The sequence below is a fragment of the Sinocyclocheilus rhinocerous genome, unplaced genomic scaffold (assembly GCF_001515625.1).
Source record: "Sinocyclocheilus rhinocerous isolate Xijiao unplaced genomic scaffold, SAMN03320098_v1.1 scaffold1852, whole genome shotgun sequence".
In the NCBI taxonomy this organism is placed as follows: domain Eukaryota; kingdom Metazoa; phylum Chordata; class Actinopteri; order Cypriniformes; family Cyprinidae; genus Sinocyclocheilus; species Sinocyclocheilus rhinocerous.
This window is the reverse complement of record NW_015636840.1, coordinates 19,612-28,385: the sequence shown is the minus strand read 5'-3', so window position 1 is coordinate 28,385 and position 8,774 is coordinate 19,612.

Genomic DNA, 8,774 nt, shown 5'->3' with positions numbered 1-8,774 from the left:
TAAATAAAAAATTCTCTGCTAAATGTTAATTTAGTCAACTTTTAGGACAGTAGCATGGGCTAAAAGCCTATAAACTCCACTTTTGGTTTCATCTGATTTTTAGTAACATTAACCAGCATGCAAGGCATCTTAAACCCAATCTTAGCCTGGTGACTTTGTCTTCTGCCATGCCCAACCCAACCCAGCCCGGCCCTGCCCAGCCATACAGCCGGACCCGAGAGCTCAGCCAGATCTGGTTTCATCCTCAGCACACAGGGAGGTTATAAGAGACTGGAGAAGAAGACCAAACGCACATAGAAAGAGAAGGAGAATAAGACTGAGAAATGCATAGAGAGACCATTAGTGAGTCTCAGTCAGGAAGCTACTCATCTTTTGATTGAACGGTCTCAGCGTACTGTGATTGCACCCAGACTCCCCCGGGCTCCAAAGGGGGGAGGGGGCCCTGTTGGCCATGATTGCAGCTCGCAGTAGTTCGGTGGGTCGAGGGGGCCCCGAGGAGCCCTCGAGGCACCACAGACAGTCAGCTGCTTCTCTGGCAGGGCACCGTGGGCACCGCAACTCTCAAGAGAGCACTCGTGATAGTCATGCTTTGCACCGGCACGGGGCGCTGCTGCAGGCAAGGAAAGCGTTTCTTATCAGGGAGATGGAGACCAACTGGTACTTGAAGCTGTGTGGCCGGGCCAGAGAAGATAATGTTGCTTATGAGACTGGCATGCCTTACCGGTGAGTTATGTCAGCTGTTTGCTCGCGGGTGGATTTGATGTCTGAGAAATCCTTCCCGCTGTGCATTTTTGTTTGAGGCAAAAATAGTTTCAGGTATCAGATCTTTATCTCTTTCCATGTGTCTGTTAATATGAATGTAATTGTAAAAACATGAACACAGAAGCTTTTTATTGCTGTTTATGCTGTGTATTGATGCACAAGAAAATAATGAACGCCTGAATGCGTTTTTTATAGTTTTAATTTATAGTTTTAATAATAAGGAAATGTTGAAGAAATCTTGAAATGAGCAGTTGCTGACTGACATTTGTTAATTAAAAACAAATAGGTCAGGGGTCCTCAGTGGGGGGGCTGCGGTCGTACTGCAGTTGTTGTTGGATCTCAATCTAATTTTATGAATAAAATGAAAATATGCATTAGACAGAAATAGAATATTAATTTAATTTTCAGGCAAAAATAAGTTGAAATAAGAAAAGTTTGCTTAAATGCTAAATTAACCCTCCCAATTTAAGAGTTTTATTTAAAAAAGTAATTTTTCTTTACATTTTTTAATTTAGTATTTATTAATTTACATTTATTTTGTTTTATTTTAAAAATGTGACTCTGCACATTAATAATGATATAACCAATATAGTCAAGTACACACACACACACACACACACACACACAAGACTATTTTTATTCAGCAAGGAGTCATTGTCTATAGTGACAGTAAAGACATTTTTAATGTTACTAAATATTTCTATTTAAAATAAATAGACACACAAAATATTAAGCAGCACAACTGTTTTCAACACTGATAATCTTGAACAGCAAATCAGCATATTAGAATGATTTCTGAAGGATTATGTGACACTGAACACTAGAGTAATGGCTGCTGAAAATTCAACTTTGCATCACAGGAATAAATTACACTTTAAATATACACTACCTGTCAGGATTATGGACTATTCTGTGTGTGTTTTTGCCCCTGTGACCGAGTTTCTTCCTCATGTTGATTGTGTTAATTTGATTCCAGGTGTGTCTCGTTCCTCCCCAATTATCCTGCCTTTAAAAGCTCTAGTCCTTTCAGTTTTTGTTTGTCGGGTCTACTTGTTGAATGTCCTCCTTGTTCTCGGTTTTCTTGTGGATTATTAAAGACTGTGTTATTCAAGTTCTCCTCGTTCCTTGCTCCTCGAATTAATTGTGACATTACCAGTCAGAAGTTTTTGAACAATAAGATTTGTAATGTTTTTTTTAAAGAATTCTCACCATGCTCACCAAGCCTGAATTTATTTGATCCAAAATACAGCAAACGCAGTAATATTGTGAAATATGTTTACTATTTAAAATAACTGCTTTCTATTTGAATATATTTTAAAATGTAATTTATTCCTGTGATTTCAAAGCTGATTTTTTAGTATTGTAACATTATACACGATACCATTCAAAAGCTTGGAGTCAGTATTTATTTATTTTTTACATTTTTTTTTGTGGGGGGGGGATTATAGAAATTAATACTTTAGCAAGGATGCTTTAAATTGATCAAAAGTGATGATAAAGACATTTATAATGTTACAAAAGATTTCTATTTCAGATAAATGCTGTTCTTCTGAACTTTCTATTCATCAAAAAAACCTGCTGAATATACTCAGCTGTTTTCAACATAATAATAATAATAATAATAATAATAATAAGGAATAAAATGGTTAGGTTGAAACTTGAGCATGTTGACACAGCAGTCCTCACCGTTTCTGGGCTTCGACCCTCAAACTTCACGAATAACTGATATTCTCACCTGTGTGTATACTGACATCACATATTTCCCCAGGAGATGAATTCTCATAGACAGCAGTGAAAGCAAACTGAGACTTCTCTGCGATCAAAAGTGAGAGATTTCAATATGAACTCAAACATTTCTCATCAAATATTTCATCAAATTATCTTAGCTATTATATTTACATTAATTTCATTCATTTTATAACTGTACTGTACATCAACAGTAGTCTTATTTGTTTCTATTTTTATTTCTCCTAAGGAATTCAATTCATTATACAGCACTGGCTGGTTTATTAGATATCCCCCGCATGAATGCCAAAACAGGGATTGTTGTAAGTGTTTGGGGGAATTTTGTTATGTGGTTCTAATTCTCTTTTGGGACGTTTGCCATTATGAGTGTTCCACCCCAAATCCTTTCATTCTGCCACCACAGATTGTGTATGTCTCTCTTTTACCTCTTCCAGCTTCAGAAGCCTGTCCTTGAGCTGATTTAGCTTTTTATGTCTTTAAGAAAATGAAGCATGCAAAAAAGGTTCATGGAAAGGTTTAAAGTTGGAGCCCTGCAGCAGTTGGATGCCAGAATGCTGGGCACCTTTTATTCTGTTTCTCTTAAAGCTGAAAATGTATCTGATGAAATAGGTCGTGAGAAAGACCCAAGACAGACAGAGAGAAGCATACTATATGAAGTCTTACCATGCTTCATGCTATAGTACTACAGCTTCATAATTTATTTCAGTTGGCACAACGAACTAAAATAAATTTAGTTTGCATTTATTGATGATATATTAGTGCCATTATTTTGAAACATGACGTCAAAGACCTAGCACAGATTTTATTTTGTTTATTTATTGACTTTTTATTTATTTATTTATTTTTGCAATTATTTACATTTTTATTTGTAATATAAATCGTGTATTTATTCACAGATTATTCGGTTTTTCAGTAGGTTTAATGATGAATTATGTTTTGTGGCACACAGTTATTAAGCCTGTATTTTTCAGGAGAAATTTTGTTACTGATCTTAATTCTTAAGTTTGAATACCTGCAAGGAAAAATCAATAAAAAGCAATTAAGGATATTTAAGTGATTGCAAAGAAAATTAAACTTTGATAGGGGAGATGGAGCTGCCAAGTTTAATGGCACAGTTATTATAGTATTACTTATTAAGTGGATGATGCACTTGTCTTGATTAGACTTTTTTTTTTTTTTAAGTACTCTACACTTTTAGAAACAGTGGGTGTTATTCACTTACTGTGCATGAAATCTGTATACAGATGTTTTCATGAACAAATCACGATTCACCAATAACTTTCATACTAAAATGTTTAATTTATGAAACAATGTAATTACAACTGATACCACATAAACAAACATCACATACTCTTGGTAGCCCTATGGGTAGCATTAAGACATTTTACACAGATTTTTCTGCTGCAAGGTTTCTCTGTATTACAGCGCAGATATGGGCATTTACAGCTTCTAACCAGAGGTCTGAAATCTGGGTCTGTATAAAAGGTCTTTGTGTTTGAACTGGTTTTGAGGATGGCACACTTGGCATTGCTCAAGGATCTTGCTGCACGTCTCTCAGGCAAGAACGCTTCTTTAGAAAGCATCATATGTTTGCTGAGAGTGACGAAAAGCTCTGAAGGAAAGGATGGGCAGAAAGCCCTTATGGAGATGGTTTGGGTTTATGCATATAACTATCCTCATGCCAAATATATATATCAGATCAGATTTAATAACAACAAGAGTTGTGAGGTGCAGGACATATACGACACCACTAGCGGCCTTCACTCCTAAAATTTTTACCCTCCCAGGGGTGTCCTGATCATTAATCCAAGCAGCAATGCAATTGTACAAAGCTGCTTGTTTTGGGAGTATATTATGACTTAAGTATAATATGATATATGAAATGAATTAACCACAATTAATTTGTGATTTCAGAAATTTCAAGTAGTATATGTTCTTAAATCTCTCATTATTATTTATATATTTTTTTACATATTATTATTATTAATATTATTATGTAAGAAACTAATTTAATTCATCTTGATTTTCTAAAGCATTTCAAATTTTTTGCGTTTTAATATATTAATAATAATTTAATAAATTGTAATACTTGGAAGTTGGAAGTTTCCTCTGAAGTTTTCTGAGGCCCATTAGTGGGCCCTCAGGTTGAGAACCACAAGAAATAAAAATAAAAATCTCAAAAATTAGCGGATAACTAATTATGGTTTTGATGTGTCGTGCACCCCAGCCGGTCGTTACTGCACAATAAACCTATTCAGTGGGATTGAGGAATAATCCTGCTCACTGTGTTTGAGTTTATGTTGTGATGGCAGAAAGTGAGTTATCTGTTCTCAGTCATGAACTCGTGTGCTCTTGGGAAAGTCCTGCAGGTGTGAAAATTCATTGGGGTTATTTATAGGACTCCGTCTGTCATCTGAAAATAAACTTAAACAAAAGCATAACTGACAACTACACCACCTCTGCTGACACTTCTGTAGCTGACCAATTTTCCACAGCCTCTGATCCTAAATAGACACAGCTATCCATCAATGCCTCATTGTGTACTTTTCTGCCTCTCCTGAATTTGTGATATGTGTATGACTATGTCAGGGTCTGTCAGTGAGCGTGTATGGATTACTGCCCCTCTGAGTGTGTTTGTTGGCTTGTCTCCATGGAATTCTGGCTGTGGTGCTCAAGCATGCTGATATATCTAGATATGGGAAATAAAGTCTTCATCTCATTCCCACAATCCTCTAGAACAGACATGATGTCAGAGTTGTAGTTCCAGCACTAGCCGAGGGTCAAAGGTCGACTGTTGACTAGGTCTACTGTATCTGTGGAGGCATGAAAGTAGGATCAGATAATAGTATGGGGATGAAATAGTGAGCGAGGGAGGGAGAGAGAGAGAGAGGTGGAGCGACAGAGATGGAAAGGGTGGGAGAGCAGGGGGAGGGATGGAGGGAGAGATACAGGCAGGGAAAATGTCCCAGATTCCCATGGTGTTTATTAGAGAGTGAAACTAAGAGTCGATCGACTGCAGTCAGATGTGCAACAGACAAGACGGTGAACAGAGAGACAAATTCAATCAGAGGATATTTACTGGCAAAGACAAGAGCAACAGGATTCTGGGAAACTTGGCTAAAGAGGACATCTAGGCTGTTTTGTTTCTTCTAAAAGGCTGAATACTGAAGAAACAGGAGAAGGTTGTTTCCTGAGGGCCTGCTTGGACTTTGTATGGACGTGAGCATTAGAGATGTACTTGTACAAAGCCACTTGCTCTGATATCCCCACTCCAAAGCAGAAGGGTGGGCAGAAGGATAGGGGCCAGAGCCGCTGCGGCAAGCAGAACGCTGGAGGGAAACTTTATCCTCCACTCGTGTGCCTGCGTTCCAACTCTCAGGTAGAACTAAAACATCTGGAGGAGTTCCTCAACGTACACACACTCTCATTACAGGATTCGGTCCGAGCCAGGACTGGGATGGCCTACAGGTACACACTGAGTACAGCGCAAAGAGACGTGCACATGCACACCAAATCTATTCAGTAATTCTAGTTCTATCTTTGTGTTCGGTATTTCAGTTTACATGTTGTTACTTGTCTTTCAAATCTTTCTGAATTTTCGAATCTTTCCCTTTGACAGTTGTTGTTAGATGAACTTATCAAAAACAAAGAAGTTTCGAGAGTGGGAGAAAAGAGTCTTTTAAAACTCCTGTGTTCCTCTTTTCGCCCACATGTGGTTGCTTATTGTGTTCTCCTCTGAGTGACGTTACCAGATACCAGAGGAGGAAGATGTTTCCATTGTTCTCATTTGTGTTCTCATTAACATTCAGCACATTTTGTATTATCTCCCACAGGGAAATCAAGAACATTGGTTGCCCCGGGTCAAAAGCTCTGATTTCTACTGATAATTTTGTCATTCACTTTTATTCATTTAGTGTGCACTTTTATCCAAAGAAACTTAAAGAAGAAGAATGTTGCAACAAAAGCAATTAGTCCTAGGAGACAGTAACATAAGATATGCAGTGGTTTCAGAGATGTTCAGAAAAGTGCAATCATTGCTGTAGTCCATTCTAGAGGTGGCAAGAGACTGCACAAGGAATTGTGGGGCATGGTCTGATAAAAAAAGGTCTGATGTCCCTGATGTGGTATTGCACAAATCTGCATGACCAACTGGTTTTTGTGATGTGGCCCATAAAGTTCAGCTGGTCTTCAACGTCAAAATGTTCCTGGCTAAGCTGGATGGTGTTGGAGCTGACTGGAGAGCCAATACCAAAGGATTTGCACTAGCTTTTATTAGTCTATTAATTTATTAGTGGTTTGCTTTGTGGTTCTGGCTCTCCATCACTGGGGTGTATTTGGGGAAGAGTTCCCCATGGGTCACACTGCTGGAAAACCAGTGACATCATGAGACAGTTTTGTCACACATGTGTTTCGGACAAACGGACAATAGATAAATCATGCTGGTTTGTATTGGACTTAAAGTTGATGCTCTAGGTAGGAAGTGGACATATGGTCAAAGTCACTGTCAAGTAAGACTCTGACATAACAGGGCTGCTCTACTTTCAAATAACATATGGTGTCTTAACAGGGCTGGAGGGCATATTGGTTCAGTGACAGTGTATTGGAGTGGACTGTAAACTGTCTATTGCACTCTTTTGAGCCGCATGAAAGTCATTTATCGTAAATCTCTCCCTCTCTTTCATGTCAAAGCTCTCTCTCTACACACAAATGTGCATGGATACCACTCAGTGTCAGTGACATATAAGAGTGTCAATGATAAAACAAATGAATAATCTTTTAAAAATACAGCTTACAATTTTCTAAGATTCTCTAAATGTACTTTTTGCATTCCTGTTTTTTTCACATAAACATTTACATTTAAAATGTAGCGTAACCATTAGGCCTAGTAAGTGATCGAATTGAGCCATACTGTATAAAGCCCCAAAATATTGACTTGGGGGTCCCCTGGTTTTTCAATAAAACTATAATACCTACTTGAAACATGAAACTAGTGAAAATGGAAATTAAAAGAAAAGTGTCATTTGCTGTATTAAATTAGACCTGCTCGTGTTACATCATATTTATTTTTACGCATTTTACAGCGTTGCGCATTATAACTAATCACACACGATTCTGTTGAGTTTATGAATGCAACGGCCAATCAGAAGCGTTCAGATGAGTCATCGCTGAACGCCGGAGCTTTGTTCAGTGCGCGCGCTCACTGAATGAATTCTGACTGAAACTCGCGAATTCTCTCATCATAAGCAACAAAGTGCAGATGAACGAACGATGTAAGTAAGAGATTCATTTATTATAAAGTGTATGGACAGCTTCATTGATAATAACAGCAGTTTTGAGTGCTTAAACTCTGGCTAGACTGAAGTCAGTGAAGTTTAATGTAAATGTTCTTTGCTCGCTTTCTCCATCATTTTCTCGCTGTTTGAATAACTGAAAATTAAAGTGTTATAATTAGTAACTTTTATTAAATTGTGATCACTTTAAATACAAATTCAGTCGTATTAAATATTTCATGACACCATATCTGGTACATACGGGTTTATGATGTGTGTAGTTAATAGATTTCACTAACATTATGCTACTTTAGCCTTACGCTGTAGTTGGTTCACTCTCTGCCTTCTATTAAGGTAGATATTTAATTCTTCTGTGCTTAATGATTGTTTGGTACACCTAATTAACTGATATTTAAAAAGCTTTTATCTTGGAGCCGACAAACGGTCATTAAGTTATTATGTTTTCTCAACGATAAGAAATAACAAATTAATTTATTTATTTATTCTTGAAGGGGGCGTGGTTTTGGTGGGGGGACCCCCAAAAGCTTTGACACAATTCGAACACTGATAGTAACCATTGTAGACATGCACATCTTAATCATTATTTTCAATTAAAAAAGGTTTTCATTTTTATTTTCAAAACAATTATCATTAATTATTAATTCATGAAAATATTTCTGTTTTTAGAAGTTGCACCATATGGCATTTTACGTGACATATAAGTGTCCACGATAAAAGTTTTTTTTGTATATATATATATAACTCTTTGTATTTATATTGGTTTTCAAAGAAACGTTTACATTTAAAATTTCATTTAACCATCAAGTAAAAATAAGCATTTTCCTAACACCTTGGATTTTGTTTTGAAAAAAAAATTTAATATATTTTTTAATAAATATCATTAATTACTAATTCATGAATATATTTATTATATCCATCTGATATTTTACAACCTGAGCTAACTTTCGCTTGTCATAAAGGAATGAAAAGCAATGA